General features: G+C 43.6%; 1 protein-coding gene across 1 annotated transcript in view; it reads right to left on the reverse strand.

The window, feature by feature from the left end:
- PDE10A (phosphodiesterase 10A) overlaps window positions 1-18,163 on the reverse strand; it is a gene marked incomplete at its 3' end in the record, with an annotated part of 576,158 nt that overhangs the window by 523,641 nt on the left and 34,354 nt on the right. The window lies entirely within an intron of this gene.

Consider the following 18,163-nt stretch of genomic DNA (forward strand, 5'->3'; position numbering starts at 1 on the left):
CAGACTCCCTGGTCCACCGGCGCATGTGCCAGCTGACCAGCCCTTGGTCCTCCTTCCCGTCGCAGGATGTTTTCTTCACTTGGTCCCAGGACACCACACTCTGCTGGGTTTTCTGCAAACTCAGTGGTCTCCTCAGGCTCCTTGCTGGCTCCTCCTCTGCCCCAGGAGTTGTGTGCATGATGTGCTGTGCGATTGTATGTTGTGTGTTGTGTGTGTGTTATGTGTGTGGTGTGATTGTGTGTTGGGTGTGTGTAGAGTGCAAGTGTGTGTTGTGTGTGTAGTGTGCTTGTGTGTCTGTTGTGTGTGTGTGATTGTGTGTTGGGTGTGTGTGTGTTTTCTCCAGCCACCTTCAGCTGTTCGGGTGGAGACAGAGAGATGGACTTCAACACACTCAAGGTCCTGCTAAAGTGAGGCAGGAGGGGGGCAGGGAGGTCAAGGGTGCGAGTGAGGGCGTGACACAGTGATGGACACGGGGATCTGAGGTGGTGAGTAGCAGTGTGGAGTCAGCACAAGCAACAGTGGTGCCGGGAACTGGGCTGTTGGAGTTGGGGTAGCTAGAAAGAGGGAGCCAGGGTGAGAAAAGTTGCTGTTAAAAGAATTTCTTTCAAAATGGTGGAGAATTTTGCTTAATTGTGCTAAGCGTTTGATGCCATGAAGTTGGAACAACTATATTATTTTCCATTTGTATATTTACATGTATAGAAAGAAGAATTAAACCTTGGAGTGTTTATGCCCTCAATTTGTCTGAGATGAGAGTCACATCATCTACACAGAAAAATATCACTGATATTTACTTTCTGCCCTTGGAATATATAAACCCACGAAGATACAGATGATGAAACTATCATTTCTCAATTTTCTATGACATCACCTTTGTAACAATGAAAGCAAATGCTATGTTCTAATCCTACTCTTGTGAGGGCAAAAGCCTGATTGCCAACCAGAAAAAACATACACATGGAAGATGAAATCAGTGTTATCACAGAAACAGACTTTCTACTGTTAGGACCATCCTGATTCCAAAGCAGCAGGAACAATGTGATCCAGCCTCCCGATGGCTGATGAGTGGTCAGATCTTCCCTTGTCACCAGCCCCTCTTAAACCACGTGGTGCAAACACAGGTGAGGGGCAGAGTACATGAGTCCCGCCAGGGCTACTCAGCTGAGTTTGTGTGTCTTAAAATTAAAAAGTAAAACAGTAAAGGAAGGGTGTCTTCAATTTTTGATAGTTAGATATGCAGATTGGGAGTGACCCATTTTTCTCTCTTTTTTTTAAACTAGGACAATATACGTGCTCTCCAACTGATCAAGCAATGACACCAATTTTCAAGAATAGCCAAACCCCCTCGGGTGGCCTTGTGAAAAAGCACAGGAGAGTTTATGAGAATGTGAGGGTTAAGCTGAACCGACTCTGACCCCTCCCGTGAGCCCCGCATTGATTCAGTCAGGAAGGTAAGTGTGCCGACGCGGCATTGCCAAGGGGGAGGTAGATCGGCCCACAGAAGTGTTCTCCACCTTGGAAACGTTGGGTCCAGTCTTGTGAATGGGTAGCAAAAGGTTGAGTCACTGGTTCTGTGCCAAGAGTGGAGGCCTTCGCCTGGAGGACATCAGAACCAGCCTCCCTCCCCCACGAGTCACGCCTCACAGCCCCAGGCAGGAAACCAGCATCCCAGAGGCCTGTAGTGCAAACTCTGGGGCCGGACTTTATGCACAAGCCCTCATGTCTACACAGGTAAAGGAGACGATTCACAGGGAGCAAAATGTGAAAATACCCGAACCCACTGAAACAGGGAAAATCTCCACAAAAAGGAGAAAAAAAAAAAAACAGGATGTTACCTCAAGGCTTGGGGAGGTGGTAGCAGACACGAATTGCACGAGCAAAAACTGCTTCTACCCTAATTATGACGCCACAAACTAGCTGCTTCTTTTTATATTGCTGGGAAAGAAGCATTGCACAAAAGTGCAATGTGTGCTGATAATGGAGTTTATAATCCCATGAAAAGATCGTCAGCATCATTAACGATGAGGGAAATGCAAATGAAAACCACCACGAGCTATCATGACACACCTATCAGATGGGTAAGATCTTAGAAACTAGTGATAACACCAAATGCTGGCATGGATGCAGAGAAACTAGATCATTGTTACATTGCTGGTGGGAATGCAAAACGGTGCAGCCACTCTAGAAAATAGTTCGGCGGTTTCTTTCAAAGCTAAACATTCATTTATCATATGACCCAGCAATGTTGCTCCTGAATATTTATCCCAACAAAACAAAGACTTATGTTCATACAAAAACCTGTGCTCAGATGTCCAATAAAAATACTGGAAAGAACTCAGATGTCCTCCAGTGGGTGAGACAAACTGTGGTCCCTCCCTGCCACGGACACTACTCAGCAACAGACACACGTGGATGAGTCTCCAGATACTGTGCTGAGTGAAAAGAGCTAGTTTCAGAAGACTGTGTAGGATAAGATTCCATTTATATAACGCTCTCGAAATGACGAAGCTATAGAGATAGAGAACAGATCAGCAGTTGTCAGAGCGAGAAAGGGAGAGAGCTGTCTCTCTTAAAGGGGGAGATCCTTGTGACGGAGCTGCTGTGCACACTGATTATGATGGTGGTCAAACAATTCTACTCATAGGTTAAAATCGCATGGAACTAAATACGCAAACAAGTGAAAGTAAAAGCTGTGAAAGCTGAGTAAGATGGTTTGCTTATATAATGTTGATTTCTGCTGTGATACTGTTCCACAGTTATGCAAATTGCTACCACTGGAAAGACTGGATAAGGGGTATAGGGGACCTCTCTGTATTAATTTTTACAAATGCATGAAAATCCACATTTATCTCGAAATAAAAGGTTTTAAAAATATGATTTCTTGGCCAGTGTGCAGAGACGATCCCGGGACATTAGTTTCGCAGATGCATTCTGCCTGAGGTTTCCACCTGAAGCGCCGCCTGGCAGAGTGAGGGGAGTGAAGGATCAGCTGCACTTGCTGACGTGTGGTCCTTGATTTCACATGCAGGTGAGGCTCGAGGGCAAGGCAAGACCAGAGGTTCTGACAGAGCCAGTTGTGCTTAGAAGTCATGTAGCTCTTGCTTGGCACTAAATCCATCCCTTCTAATCTAGCAAAAGACACCCTTTAACCACATTCACCTAGAATTAAATGCGCTTGTGTCCTTTAGTACTGAGAAAGCACTGCTATTTTGATTTCTTTCATAGTGTTTGTATCAATGTCTAAATTCTTCTCCAACGCAAATGTTCCAGTTTAAATGGAAAAGTCAAAAACATTCAGTTGACGTTTAAAAATCCCAGTTTGCAGTTAACTGAGCAATCCTGATTGTGAGATTGGACACACCTGTGTTCACACTCCCCCGCCCCTGCAGGTCCCTGCACTGGACAACAGGAGAGACAAAACAAGCCAGGCTTCCAGCCCTGGATCATTAGAGCACAGCGTCCCACCCGAGGAGGATCAGACTTTACACGTCAGCCCACCTAGCGCCAAACCTCCAGGACCCTCAGGCAGACTCGGCTGTCCTTATCCTCAGATGACTTCACAGGTCAGTGCAAACTCTTTAAACCTCAGAGCTACTGCAAATCATTGTTTTCCCAATAAGGATATTCTACTTCACGTCAAAAAGGATTTAATTTTCTAATAGAAATAGGTCGCACTTCTACAGATTTTGCAGTTGCACACCAGGGCCTGCTCAGGGAGGGAGAAAGGTTGCTGGGTTTTCCTCCAGCTACTGTAGCTATAGAACAAACTTATTGGAAGGATACTAAGATCCTTCAAAAAGTTTAGGCCAGCTCTTAAACTACCAGTAATTCAGCCAAAGAAAGTAATTAAGGATGCAGTTAAAGATGGGGCTATAACAATTATTGTTACAAATGGCCTAATAGCCAACAACAGAAGATTGGTTAAATTATTCACATGTATATATTAAAATGATAACATAAAATATGTTAGTGATATGGAAAGATAATTATAAGACAGTAAGTTTTTTAAAGGCAGTTTATAAATAGTAACCACAATAAAACATTATTTTTGGAAAAAATATAAATGTGTAAATGACTATATGCAGAAAGTCTGAAGAACGTACACAGTTATTCTATGTGTTGGTCTGTGGGTGGAATTCAAGAGGCCTTGCATCTTCTCTTAGTTATGTCTGTATTTTCTCACTTTTCTTTCATTCATATTATTAAGGAGAACAATATAAATTAATTGTATTTTAAGTAATATATATATATACACAAATTATATGTAATATTTAAAAGGTACGCTATATAGTTAATATTTATATATAATATTAATACATAATTATATATATCGTATACATTATATATCAAAAGTAAGTATATTAAGGCTCAGACTTAGGTAGAAAAGGGGAAAAGCACTGGACCTTTGTGGGTATCTCACAGACACGTGTTCAAGGGTCTTCATCTGAGTCAGAAATGAGATCTCAAAGTTCTCTGCAGGAGAATCATCTTTATTTACACTATGAGCAGATTTATTGAAGGATGAGACTAAAATAGGGTTTGAGGAACCAAACAGAGCCCAAGAGAAGAGTGGGCTTGTATGTGGTTGCCACAGAACCTTCTGGAAGCCTCTGCAGAATTAGCAAGCAGTCAGGCCAGCAAGTGCTCGGACACCCTCCATCTAACTGCAGAGCACAGGGCCGTGGACTGCTTAACCCCTCACTCTTGATCTAGAGGGGCCCTTAAGCCTTGCTAGAACTAAAGGAAAGAAGTGTCTTAAGAGTGACAATGACGGAGCCAAGGGGGAAATCTCTTGCTGGGCACTCACTCTGCAGGGAAAGGAGGCGAGCTGTCTTCATCTTTGAAAGCTAGTGGTGCCGGCACCCAGGGTTGGCCTCGAGGTCCCGGTGTTGCTGGCTCCCCCACATTCGCAGTAACAGACGTTTGTTGGGCACCTTCTTCTAAGTGTTAGGGACTATGGTAGATGCTGTGACCTCAAAGAGGAATGCGTATGTGTGTATATGTTAATCCCAACATCCTAATTTATCCCACCCCCCTTTCCCCTTTGGGAACCATAACTTTGTTTTCTAACCAACAATGACCTACTTATTATACAGCACAGAGAACCAGAGCCAATGTTTTGTAATAACCTATAAGGGAAAATAATTTGAAAATATATATATATACACACATATAACTGAATCACTGTGCTGTACACCTGAAACTAATGTGACATTGCAAATCAACTACACTTGAATTTTGTTTTTTTTTAAAAAAGAGGGATAAGCAATTACTCAGACGCTGAACACCGAACGCCCAAAAGCGGTATTGGGGGTTGGAAAAGTGAGAGCTTTGGACCTTGTGACTGAGAAGCTTCCCTCCTGTCTGCTGCAATGACAGAAGAGGAATTAAACAGTGGGGAGAGGGCACGGGAAGCCACAGAGCTCCATGTGCTGCCAAACTTCTCCCATGAGAGCTGTGTCCTTCCGCAAGGGACTGCCTCTTTGAGCTCCTGATTTCTTGCCTACCAGGGAAATAATCCCTCCCTCCTTAGGGCTGTTGGGAGGACGGCCTTAAGCCCTGTGCATTAAGTCCATGCACACGGTAGTTGCTCACCAAGAAATTAATTCCAGCCACAGCCTTGCTGTTTGTAGGCATCCAGTAACTGACTATTAGTGTAGGGATTGGTGTAGGGAACAAAATGAAAGAAAATGAGACGTTTGTAAAGCTTCCTCATCTGTAGATTAGATTGCATGGTGGCTGGAAAGTGCGTGGAAACCAGGAAGGAAGAAGGATGGGGCAAATGCCTCCTTCCACCTCATATTTGCTTGTTTCTGGGAAGGGCAGAGTTGGTATTGATCCAGCGAATACTGTTGCACTTGCCCTGGTATTCGGGATAAGTTCCACATTTCTTGTGGAACATTCCTGTGAGGACATTCCTGTGAGGTACCATCAGAAGCATTCCAATAGGAGTGACCTTGACACGCCCTCAATGTAGCAGCCCTCCTGTAAGCAGGGAGGTGGGCGCATGCCTTGAGTTTGCTATTAGAAAATCATGATGGATAAACAACAAGGTCCTACTGTACAGCACAGGGAACTATATTCAATATCCTGGGATAAACCATAATAGAAAAAAATATGAAAAAAGAATATATATATAACTGAATCACTTTGCTGTACAGCAGAAATTAACACATTGTAAATAAACTATACTTCAATAAAAAAATAAAATAGAAAATTTTTTAAAGAAAATCATGAAAAAATATTGAAAGGAGCAGAACCTTATGGTACTTCTCCGGCCATGTCCTCCGCCCGCCTTTTGTCTGTAGAAAAGCTCTAGTCAAAGAATAAGTTTAATCAGAGAAGTGAGAAAATACAGAAGCAAAGTAAAGCAGTCAAAGAACACAAAATAATAATAGTTGAGTCATTAAGCAAAGTCAAGGACCTTGAGCTCCTCCTCGAGGGCTATAGATAATATTCTGAGCCCCATCCTGTGAGCTGTCTTATAGACACTGAAACCCCCACCAGGTGGAAGAAGTTAACTACATGATGAGCAGACGGTAGCCACGACAAAAACTGCCACAATTCTGAGAACCGGCCTCAAAGAAATGGGAAATAACCAACCCTGGAACTGAAGACTAACTGTACTTAATACAATCAAGATGAGCATGACAATTTCAAAATGACTGTCAGAGCTGACTGTGCTGTTTCTGCATGGGGTCCCCTCCCCCCTCCTCTACACCCCGGAAATTTCCCTTTAAAAGCTCTTGCCCACTGATGGTCAGTGGGGAGTCAGCCTTTGGACACGAGTCCACCCTCTGCCCCAGTTGCCAGCCTCCGGAATAAAGCAAACTTCCCTTTCCACCAATCTTGCCTCTCAAGTATTGGTTTTCGAGTGGCCAGCAGCTGGACCCGACTTTCAGTAACAAAACTGTAAATAGGATAAAACGCCAACAAGAGCAATAATAATAATACCTTACTTTTGGATAAAAACTTCAGTTTGAGCAACACTTTTATACAAATTATTGCATTTATCACGTTTCATATAACCCCATGTGATCTATAACAGGCAGTATACCTCCATTACATTAAAGGGGAAAACATGTAACCAAGTGACTTCCTCAACGTAAAGCATGCAAGAAGGTGGCAAATTCAGGGCCCAGAAAGATTCCTACGTGTCAGGCACTGCTTCCATGAAGCTACAAACATGGATAAGATGTCGCTCCTTCCCTGAAGAAGTACACGATCTGGTGGTGGATGCAGAGGTGTAAACCAACACGTGAAAAGGGCCCCAGAGACATGAAGGTGGTCGCTCCAGAAAGGAGAAGCCCACCACCAGCAAGAGAGGGCAGGGAAGACTTGGCCAGTGAGGCCACGTTTGGGTTGCTTCCTTGAAGAATGAGAAGATTATAGGTAGAGCAGGGAAGAGGGGAAGGATGGGAGGAAGTGGTTCCAAACGAAGAAGAAGTGTGGGCAAAGTTCCAGAGACACCAAAGCACTGAAGGTATGTGTGCATGTGAAGGATGTAGAAGGTTTCTGGAAAAGCGGGGCTAGGCGACAAAGGCCATCGCGTGCACCCAGAGGAGATCTGACTTTATCTTACAGCCAATGGGCAGCCACTGTTGGTTTTAACCAGGAGAAAGACAGGATCAAATTTGAATTTGGAACTATTTTGACAGTAGAGAGGAGATGAACTTCTTTTTTTTAATATTTACTTATTTTCCTTATTTTTTTGGCTGTGTCGGTTCTTAGTTGTGGCACAGGGATCTTTCGTTACGGCACGCAGTCTCTTCGTTGCAGCACTTGGGCTTCTCTCTAGTTGTGGTGTGCAGGTTTTCTCTCTCTAGTTGTGACACGCAGGCTCCAGGACACGTGGGCTCTGTAGTCGTGCCACGCAGGCTTAGTTGCTCTGCGGCATGTAGGATCTTAGTTCCCCGACCAGGGATCAAACCCGTGTCCCCCGCATTGGAAAGCAGATTCTTTATCACTGGACCACCAGGGAAGTCCCAAGAGGAGATGGACTTCTAAGGGAGGAGATTGTTGGCAAGAAAGCCCAGGCAGGATATGATTCTGTTCTAAACTAAGGCAAGGATCATGGAACTTGAGGAGAAGGGATATATATTTTTTTAATTTTTAGGAAGATTTAAAAATTTTTACTATAGCGGATATTTTTGAGAGATCTTTCTAGGGCGGAAAAATAGAGGGTCTGGTAATTATTTGGATATAGGTAGTGAGGGAAAGAAATCAGGAAAGATTTGAGGTTTTCAGCTCATAAATTTTGGAGGATGGTAATAATTTTAAGAAGAAAAAAAAGCAGATGGGGCAGGGAGTGAAGAGGAGGAATTGGGAAGAGAAGGTAATACATTTAGTTTTGAGCAATTCTTTACAACTTATGAAAGAAATATCTATTGGAATTTATTTATTTATCTATTGGAAGAGTTTATCTATTGGAAGAGTATATGTTAAGACGTTGTTACAGGTTCTACAGTGCTTGGCACATAGTAGGATTCGATAAATATTTGTTGAATGAACGGAGAGTCAACAGTAATTATTCAATGAAAGAATAGTGAATAGTCATTTTGACAAACAGGTAAAAACCAGCTGAGAATAAGCTGCTGTCAGTTACACAAAGCTTGTCGTCAAGAGCAGCAATTCACAATTTAAAAATAAAATTACCCAAGTTGTCTAAACAGGATATAACTAATAATTTACTTGCACTAAGCCAAACTGGCCTTTTCATAAGTGCTAATAACAATAGTCTTGACAATTTCAGAGATTCTTACCTGTCAAGTCTTAAATTCAGGACCCTGTAAACCAGCTTCTGCTGTATGACGTCAGATAATAAATGTTTAAAAATCCAGACATATGCACAGATCCTATGCCATAGATGGATCATAAGTCATTCTTTCCCTCTTAGTCTCTCTCCATAAAGACTTTAGAAGTCAAACACTCGTCTATAAATATCAAAAGTCTAAATATACTGCATTCTCGCCTCCCCAGTAAGTCAAGAAGATTTGCAAACTGAGTCAAGAGCTTTGGCACCCTTGAAGCACAACCATGAACACGTCGGTAACTCGAGGTAAAACACCCAGATGAAACCAGCTCAAAATCAGAACAACCCGATGACATAACCAGAACAGCTGGTCATCAAAAGCTAACACGGTTTCATAAAACTATAGTATAGAATTTATTAGCAGTTATGGGCACCCCTGAATAAATTGTAGAAATATGGTTAAGTCTTCAACTCCAATAGAGAGGGCATCAACTCATATCTCTTGCTGTTTTCATTAAAATAGCTATTCGGTATATAATTTACCTATTTTATTGAAATGCTATATATTTTTGAATGAAACCATGCCAGAAAGATGACTTTAGGCTAAAATGTTACTAAGCTTGGAAGAGTTTGAGGTGAGGACACCCTGGGCCCTAGTGCTCATTGGATGATGGAGCCCTCCTCCCTGGGCTACTATTTCAGTTCAGGGAACCTGCCCGGGGCTTTCTTCAGGGTGGGGAGCCCTGATGTTTTCCAAAACACTTGTCTCTGAATCCCTTGCAAGCATGTACTCAAGAAATAAAGTCTGGAAGTAATCAGGGTATAACAATAACAGGTTAACTGATCTGCATGTGTGTGGAAGGGCACATTGGATAAAATGGGAGAGAAAATTCTGTTTAGAGATTGGAAATGAAATTTTATTTGGAGAAGTAAAATCTTCAGCACATTGGATGTATAGACAAGAATATTAATTGCAGCATTGTATACAGCCTCAGATAACTGGAAGCAAAGTAAATGACCATTGATAGGAAAATGAATAGAATATAGTACATCTACAGAATATTAGGCAGCCAGTATGAAGAATTAATTAGAGTATACCAGTTTACTTAGTGATATTTCTAGGAAGTACTGTCACTTGAGCCAAGGCATACAAAACATGTATAACCTAAAAGCTGTGTGTACTGTATACCAATATCCCTTTCTTTCCAAATCCTCTTCTTGAGTTCAGATAACAAGCCAGATAATGAGATTTCATATAGTGAAGGATACCTGTACATGTATATGTGTATATATTTACATCTATAAATCAACAAACAGCATTATGAGATCCCTTTTTTTTTTTTTTTTTTTTTTTTTGCGGTACCCAAGCATGTGGGATCTCCCTGGACCGGGGCACGAACCCGTTTCCCCTGCATCGGCAGGCGGACTCTGAATCACTGCGCCACCAGGGAAGCCCGAGATCCCATATTTTTGCATGTATAAAAATATCTGTGTAAATACATATAATAAATTTCTATATTCAATTTTTAAAAAGAAGAAATGAAACAGATGAATTGTTTACATTTTATCATTTGTTTTCTTCTGGTATTTTCATTCCTGTAAAATAAATTCTATCTATACTTTGTGTAGATAATGTTTGAAATATTACACGTATTATCTTGTCTTCATAATAATCTTCAGAGGGAGACTAGGTGAGAAAAATGGTCCTCCTTGAAGTTAAGTCACTTGCTTAAGCTCACATAACTCAGGACCGGATGGTAGCCCAAGTCTGCCTAGCTCCAAAACCCTCTTTACTCCTCCCAGGAGCCATAAGACCTCCATGGAGAATCAGACAGAATCAGCTCCAACAATGGAAGCATCCTTTGCCACTGAATATGTTGATTCCTCCAAGTACCAACCACCTCCAGTTCTTGGGCCCTGGGACTGAGGCCCTGGGAGTGAGGAGGTCATAGGATCCTCAGCTCTCAACAATCCCACATCTGCACAGTGGAGGCAACTGGTAAACCTCACAGCGATGACAACCACCTTTAAGCTGGAGACACCTGAAGCTGAGCACATGGGCGCCAGCTGTTTTTTTATTCAAGAGGATTTACCAGGTGTCTCCTTCGCATTCAGAATAAAGGCTCTTTCAGCCATATATTACGGCACCTTCAGCACATTTCCAGTCTGTAGCACCCAGACTCAAGCTTTTATTAGACTGAGTCTTTGCAGACAGGGTTGGCCTGAATCAATGTGGAAAAAGGAAGACTATTAAAACACATGCAGTGGAAGCTAATCCAGGGAGCACACAGACGTACTGGCAGCTGCTTGCCTGCAACCAGGCCAAGGAGAAAGCATAATCAGGGAAAAGTGACCAAATCCATTTCCTATTGGAAGGTGGAACCAACTGGAAAGAGCAGCCCTGCCTCTTATACATTTGCTCTTGGAAAGTTCATGTGAGGCTCTGGTGCGGTTTTCCATCATGATGAATCTGCAGGACTGGTGGTCCCGCTCTCACTTACAGCACTGATACATTTGGGTGTATGGTTCCAGGATTCACTTCGTCACTTTCTGCAGACATGGCCCACAGAGCAATCCTTTCCAGGCTCTGATCCTCTTTCTTGAGGACCCTTCTCTGGCCTGTGCCTCCCTGCAGGTTCTCCCTAGAGCTCTGAGCCATTCCACCCTCAGCCCATAGCTTCCATTTTTTAAAAGGTCTTGAACGAAGTGAAACGTGATTAGTTACTGGGAATGAGCTAATGATGTGCACAATTCCATAACCTTTGTCACTGATGAAATAAAGGAATAAAGCTCATTTTCTCCAGATTTTGATGCAATAATAGCTCATTTTTTTCTATGAAAACATGTGTTCTATGAAAAGCACAGAACTTAAATTGCTTCATCTTCATAGTGTCTTTTCAAGAAACATCATCCAACATCAACCTGAGGACTGCCTGCAGGCAGTAGAGTGGGACGGTTATGAGCCCCGACTGGGACTTGCCCCCAAATCTGAAACTCAGTAGCTGTGTGATTTCTGGCAAGTTACTTAAACTCTTCCTGCCTCAGTGTCCTCATCTAAAAGAGGGATAGTAATATTACCGACTTCATAGGGTTGTTGTAAAGATTGAGTGAGAAAATGATCACTCAGAATGATGATCGGTAAATGAGAGCTATTAATAATTCATTAACAGTAAACCTGTAATAAGGAAAGTGTGACAAGTCTGCCTGAAACCAACAGAAGTCTCTCCATTTCTACAGCCATGAAGGTACTGTCTTGCAAGAGGTACAGAGATACCCCTTCATAAACTGTCTACCCAAACCAAACTTATTCCAGTCCTTTGAAAACGCTCCAGGCTTTGCTGCCCTTCCACACAGCGTCTGTCTTCCACCTGCAATTTCCCCTCTTCTCGAGGCCAGACTCAAATACCGCACCATATGTGATGACTTCTGGGAGACGCCAGGCAGAGGGATTCTCTTCCAACTCACGTGGTCTTTGTTCTCTTCTGCATCCATGTAGCATTCATCTTGCCACGCTGTTTGCACGATGATTTATGAGTTAGATGTTACTGCTCATGCTTGATGGCAAGCACCCTAAAAACACGTACATTTTGTTTTTCCTCATAAAATCTTGTTCGATAAATGTATGCTGCTGAGTCATTTATTAAATATCCCATTTGGGCTTGCCAACAAGCAAGCGTAGTAAACCATGTATGCACTGGGAGTTGGCAGGAGAGTTTGAAATGCCAATTTATGATAAAAAAAAATCTTCCCAAAATAATTAAAGTCTCACTGGAGCTTATTATCATTCCCTGTTTTGTTTTCACCTTGAAAATAATTACAAAAGATGCTAAAAATTTGTGACACATTTTCTTTAGTGTCTCTTTGCATCTGCAGGGGATGGTAGAGTAGATGTGTTCTGAAAGTTACTATTTCCCTCTCTATCTGCAGCGGGACCCCACACATCTGTGCTGGCTACTCTGCTCCAGTTCTGGGGCACCTGCTTTGCCTTGTCTACTCTCTAGTTTCAGTTTGTTTCGTGAATCCCACTTGCCTTCCGCCTGGGGAAAAGTACATTAACTCTTAGGCACTTATTAGGCACTTAGTACATACCAACTACTCCATTCAGTGTTTTACAACCAGCAGTGTGCTGGTAAGGATTTAACAGGTGCACGGGGTGGGGCGGGGGCGGGGGGCAGCCCTGACTTGAAGGATTTGCCCATTTCCAGGGTGTAAATGCAGCCAGTTCTGCTCGGGGTGCTTGCTCTGACGCTTGAGGATTTGTCCCAGCATGATGGATACATTAGGAAACAACTTGAGCGAAACGTGAATTTCAGTTTGCTCACGTGTGTTTCATCCCTGAGAACCCAGGTGACAGAAGCAGGAGCACACAAATGGCACACGCGCTCGGGTCACCAGGACGACGAGCCACCCCCACCGCAGCTGGTGGGACCCTTTCTGTCTGGTTTCAGAAGACCCTCCTGATGTTACTTCTGTGTAACATCAGCTGCACTCCTTCCCCCTCGGTCCTCCCTGTTCTCAATTTCCCCTGTACTCTCCCCTATTTTGTATTTTTCCCTCTGTTTCCTGTTCTTTTGCTCTTGGGATCTTTTTTCTCTCTCCCCCTCTCTTATTCTCTTCCCCTTGCAGACAGGGTGCTGGGCATGGCGGGGCCCCAGCACTGTAAGCACTCACTTCCACAAGCAAACTTCAGACTTTATCAAGGTGACCTTTCCGAAGTGACACATCTATCACAGTCTCCACACATTTCTTAACCAGTTAGCGTGGACAAACTGTGCTGACATTTTTATTGAGTTACCATCTTTCTATCAAGTGTCACTGCAAATTCTCGAGTGCTGTGGCCCTGACTGCATTTTACTCTGAGTCCCGTGGTTTTTAAGGCGCAATTTTGCCAGTGGGTTGAATCTGAGGAATGCAGACATCACGTGACAGCAGAAGTAACTGCCCGCTCCCCCTGGAAGAGCTGGTTGTGTGCGTATATCTCTCCCCAACTCTGCATTAGTGACGTCACAGTGGTAACTGAAACCCACCAGTGGGAGTGTGTTTGGGGCGTGGGACTCAGAATTTACATCTCTATCATTCCCAGGCGACACTGATGCTGCTGGGGCAGACTTCGAGGACCACTGCCTGAGGGTCAGACCCCCCCGTGCCTCTCCTTTGCGGGAGCTGGGAGCCACACCACCCCTGCCCTCCTTCTACGCTCACAGGGTGAGAGGAATTGAGGAAGCCCCATCTGTGGTGTCTACACTGATGGATTCACCGCCTGAGAAGACTGGGCTGCACTCCTCTGCTTCCGGATAGGGAGCAGTGCTCCTCCCCTTCTCCCTGGCCTTGGCGAGCTGGCCTTGGAGTCATCCCCGTTTGGATCCACATCCACGCTCCACAGGCCACCAGCTTATGAGCTGCGGGACCTCGTGCAGATCAATGAACTTTCCCAGCTTCAAGTTTTTTCATCTGTAGAGTGGGGATAATAATACCTTGCTTGAAGTATTGTTGTGAAAATAAATTGGTATCTGATCCCCTAGTTACAAGGTTGGGTAGGAAAGCAGAAGTCCTTGTAACACATTTTCCCGAAGGAATTGAATACCTAAGGAATTGAGTCCTCACTCAAGCCTTCCCCACTCCACAGGAACGTGTATCCCAGACCATCTCATCAATACCTTTGCTTGTCAGTCTTTGCTACTTTTGCTAATGGATACGTTAAGACAGAATTCAATGCCAATGGATTGCAAAACGAAACTGCAATTCTTTCAAGAGCTGGAAGATTTCAGGAAGCCTGTGAGTCATGTGAGAGATGTGCCCTAACCATACGCTCCATGGACAGGGTGGAAGCTGACAGTCAGACCAGATGGGGGAAGAGAGAATCAACAAGGACGACGATGGGGTAGGGTCCTCAAACAACATGATTTGAATATCAAAGTATGCTGAACAGTCCAGTCCTTAAGAAAATTGATTAAAAAACCTATTTTTACCAAAATAACCCTATATGAATGCTGAGAAAGTCGGATGTTATAAAATTTCTCTTTTTTGTAGTTATCTGTTGAGTTCCAACATCATTCTGGCTGTTTTTTTGTTGTTGATAGGAAGTAAAAATGACTTAGGGGAAAAAAATGGGAAAATAAAAATATAAAATATTATATAATCATAGAATAATAATAAGGGCTAAAATATGAGGAAGAACAAGAATGTTGGTGTAAGAGATTTCTTTAAAAAATATTATTTTGCACGAATCTAGTCCAATCTCTTGTTTTTCCTTTATCGCTGTTAAGCTGGACTTCCTTATTGTTATATTATCTCCCCTAAAAAGTGAAGTTAGACTGACTTATAAAATATGGCCAATTTCCAGAATTTAAAACGTGCTCTATGATCTGAGTAGGAGAGCCCAGAGAATGCTTCAACAGTTATCCTTACATACACAAAAGTCCAATCTTCGCTAACTGTTTTAACAGGCTTATGCGGTTTGATGGTAAGTTTTTAATCCAACATGATTCACTCACTGTAACGTGGTTTATAGTCTTTTTACCATTTTCAGTTTGCACACCGAGCGCTTCTGCAGCCTTTATCTTATGCTTTCTGTCGAGAGGATGAGAGATGAGCTTGCTTTCTGGCAATTTTGTCTTAAGGTGGGAGCATCGCCTACCTGTTTTGCATTTGTTACTGCCCTAGAAAGGACATCCTGGCAAAAGCTGTGGTTCTTCAAAGTCTTCCCACGGGTGGTTCCTTCTGCTTAGCGCCTTCTTTTTCTGCACGCAGAGAGAGCTCTTTCTGCAAGTGGGCATTCATGAAGACTCCCAATACCTAGGAAGAGCAGATCCATCTGGAATGCAAAAAGGGGCCTTTTGAGTCAGGAAGACGGCAGCCAGCCTGGAAGTGGTCATGAGAACAAATTTAAACCGTACCAGTCTTCAGCTGAACCTGGGAAGTCCAAAGCACTGCAAAACGGGAAATCCGTATTAAAGGGTGATTCACAGTCTGATCTAGTTAAATCCTCGGATGTGAAGCAGACCACACAGTAAACGAAACCAATGGCAAAAATTCAATGAAATAATGTAAAACTGGAGTACAAGTTGGGAGATCTGGTCTCTTATCCAGATTTGAGAAAGTATTTGTGTCCTTTTTGGAAAGTTACTGATTTCTTTGTACATTATTTGCTCATATAAGTTCGAATGATGTAAGATGTGGGTTATCTCTGGCTCGAACATGTCACATCATTGTATATGCCTTCAAGCTCTAAGGGTCAGTTTAGGGAGGGACCAAAGCCCTACAGGCCTTTCTCGAGACCGACATAAGCGACACTCACTGTTTCGTGGTGTCCCATCAGCTGGCGAAGGGTCTGAAAAACCACTTCTGAACTGACACAGAATCATACTAGACTCACCAGCTCTGTAAGGTAACAAATTAGATCACAAGCAACGGAACAAACGTCAATATGCTGACTCTGTTTCTGAATTTATTTTATGTCTTCTAGTAGGGTATTACCTTTGTACTCTTTTTCCCTTTGAGGCTTCAATTTAGGATGAATAGCTGGATCAAACTTGGTCCTGTCCAGACTGAGACCCCATCCTCGGGACACTCTCTGAGCTATTGGCTGCCGCCCTGGTTCACATCTTCAGTATCTCACCGCTGAAGTACCTCCGCTTGCTTGGTTCCCACCAGCAGTTGGCTGCCCTTCCAGTTGGTTCCATGAACGATGCTAGATTACTCTTCCTGGAACCTCACCCACATGTGCATGATGTGAAATTCCAACTCCTCACCCTCAGGTTCAAGGTCCTCTTCAATGGCTCCGATCCTCCTTTTTGGTTTGGTCTCCTCCCAACACCACTTCTTCCATTTACAGAGGTCTGATCACCTCCTTCAGCAGTGTCCTCCACCTGTTGTTTCTTCTGGTTTAATTTCCAACTCTCCACAATTCTGAGTCTTTCAGATCCAGATCAAGCCATTGCCTTCTCCATGCAAGTGGGGACCTTGCTTTCCTTTAATAAAGGATGCTTGATCCATTTACTCATTCAATAAACTTTTAGCGCAGAGCTACAATGTGCCAGGCACTGTTCTAGCTAGAGAGTCAAAACTCCTCAATTGGCATTTTATCACACACTTGCTCTAATAATTTATAATAAAGAGTTAACCTTCATCAGCAATGTACTGCTCCCAGCAGTGTGTCAAGTACTTCCCGATGTGTATTATTTCCTTTTCCCAGTAACCTTCTGAAGTGAGGACTGGTATCCTCCATTTCTTAGACGAAGCAATGAGGCACAGAGAAATTGAATGATTTTCCCAGCCGGGATTCACAGTTGGCTTTCCGGCTCCGGAACCCCCCTCTCAGCCACTATCCCGCTTGGTCTCTCCCCACTTGGCCATCACTGCCCCTGCCATGGGCTTCCTGGCACCATTTTTAGTGTTTCGCTTGTGCATATCCTGTCTCCCCAACTTTAATAAATTCCGTGTCTCTCAATGAGCACAACAGCACAGCATCTGGGGCAGCCGGGTTCACCCAATCATGATGAGATTTTGCCGGAATTCCATGTTGGAATCATGGTAATAAGTGTATGACATGAACTGCTTATGTTTTATAGTATGTGGGGAAAACACTGGGAAATCATACAGCTCCTCAGTTTCACCTACACTTCCCACCTCCCCTGAAACTTGCCACCTCTATCGAGCTTGTCCTTCAATATTATTATGACAATAAAACCTGCGCCATTTTTGCCTTAGACTTTCATTCTGTCATCTTAAAGAAATACGGAAAAGTCACCAGAAGCCTAAGGGCTTTGGGAGCGGCAGGAAGCCACACCCCTCTAACCCCACCCCAGCAGAACAGCCCGGTGTGGACTTGGGTCTGCTGCTGCCTTGAACTATCTCACCCGGGTCCCCCAAGGCCATGAGGCCCGAAAACGCGGCTCCACTCACTTTGCTAAGGAAAACTTTTCTGTGTGTTTCCTTGGCCACTTATTTTTATAAGAGCAAAAAGTGGCCACAGCACATTCCTAACCCAGAGTTGTGTGTTTCCCAACACCTCTCCTAACTTTGAAACAGCCGAGCAGCCTCTCTCCTGGCTGCCTCAATATTATATTTCAAATCCAGCATTAGGAGAAATTATGAACCGAAACAGAGAGACCTGAAAAATGAAAAATCTATTTTTTTGAAGTTGCTGCTGAGCTACCATTTTGGCGTTCACTGAAACTTTCTAACTGAACTTTTTTTTTTTTTTTTTTTTTTGCGGTACGCCGGCCTCTCATTGTTGTGGCCTCTCCCGTTGCGGAGCACAGGCTCCAGACACGCAGGCTCAGTGGCCATGGCTCACGGGCCAAGCCGCTCCGCGGTACGCGGGATCCTCCCGGACCGGGGCACGAACCCGCGTCCGCTGCATCGGCAGGCAGACTCCCAACCACTGTGCCACCAGGGAAGCCGTCTAAC

The sequence above is a fragment of the Stenella coeruleoalba genome, assembly GCF_951394435.1.
Source record: "Stenella coeruleoalba genome assembly, chromosome: 12".
In the NCBI taxonomy this organism is placed as follows: domain Eukaryota; kingdom Metazoa; phylum Chordata; class Mammalia; order Artiodactyla; family Delphinidae; genus Stenella; species Stenella coeruleoalba.